Raw genomic sequence first — 1,503 nt, 5'->3', positions numbered from 1 at the left:
GGTGGGGTGGGGGGGGGAAAGAGGAGCCCCCCGGGGCACCGAAGAGGTTCTGCAGGACCAGAACTGGAGGGCGGCAGGAAGGACCGACTGGCCGGCACGGGAGGGGGGGCCGCCTCTCCCCCCCCCCCTTTGGACTTCGGGGCACGAGCTGCCCAGGCTGTGTTTGTGCTGTGGCATGGGGGGGGCGGGGGGGGGCTCTGTACAGTTTTGCTCCAGCAAGGGGTCGGCAGCAAGTGTTTTACTGTTTGGTTGAATTAAAAAAAAAACAAACTTTGTGGTTTTTATGAAGCGTTCGGCAAGTTTGGTTTGTGAGCCCCCCCCCCCCTCCCGGGAGAGACCTGCCAAGGGGGGAGGGGCGGACCGTGTGTGCCTCACCCCCTTGGACTGGGAACCCCACACGATTGGGGGAGAGGGGGGGGGGGGTCGTCTCTGCTCCTGGAGGCAGGCAGCCAGAGGCCCCTTTTATTTATTTCTCCACCAGGGGGAGCCCTTGCCTCCCATGGACGTCCCAGGGCAAAAGGGGAGACAGCATGTTCTTCACCCGCCCCACACCCCCTCCCCCAGGGGGGGGTCACGGGGCACACCCAGGCTCCCCTCGGGGTTGGGGTTTTTTTTTTTATGTTGACTGTACAATTCTTTTTCTACTGTTCCTTTGACTCCCCGCCCTCCCCGCCCTTGTACAACTCCCGGGGCTCCGTTTCATCTTACTGTATGTTAAACTTCTGGCTCTTTAATGTGTAAATAAAAAAAAAATATCTATTATGCACCCGGGTGCAGACTTCGTGATGAGAGGCAAAGCGGGGCCTGGTGTGGAGGCCCAAAAGCAGCGGGGGTCTTGCCCCCCTTGCCCGATCCTGTGTCTTCTTTCAGAGGCACGGGGCGGTGTGTGTGGGGGGCTCTTTTTCCTATCAGGAGCTGGTTTGCATTAGATTGGCATCTGCCTTGTCAATCCGAGAGGAGTCGGAAGCATCCTGCCAGGGCCTCTTGGAGAGACAGGCCCTCCTGCACCCTGGATCTGTTCCTTTTTCTTCTACTCCCCCCACCCAAAGCTGCCTTTCCCCTTCAGATAATTGAAATTTTGAAAAGTGGAGGGGTAAGGGAGTAAGTAATAATATATTTTCTCTCTTTCTCACAATACAAGAGCTTGTGGGCATTCAATGAAATTGCTGAGCAGTCAGGTTAGAACGGATAAAAAGGAAGTCCTTCACCCAAAGGGAGATTAACGTGGAATTCACTGCCACAGGAGGTGGTGGCGGCTACAGGCACAGCCAGCTTCAAAAGGGGGTTAGATAAAAATATGGAACAGAGGTCCATCACTGGCTATTAGCCACGGTGTGTATATAAATTTTTGGCCACTGTGTGACGCAGAGTATTGGACTGGAGGGGCCATTGGCCTGATCCAACATGGCTTCTCTTATGTTCTTATTTTATTTATTCCCCGCCGAAAGGTTCAGGGCGGCTCACATGTAAAACTTACAATTTACAATATAAAACATTTTTCAA

The sequence above is a fragment of the Heteronotia binoei genome, unplaced genomic scaffold (genome assembly GCF_032191835.1).
Source record: "Heteronotia binoei isolate CCM8104 ecotype False Entrance Well unplaced genomic scaffold, APGP_CSIRO_Hbin_v1 ptg001373l, whole genome shotgun sequence".
NCBI classification, from domain to species: domain Eukaryota; kingdom Metazoa; phylum Chordata; class Lepidosauria; order Squamata; family Gekkonidae; genus Heteronotia; species Heteronotia binoei.
Note: the sequence above shows the minus strand (reverse complement) of the source record.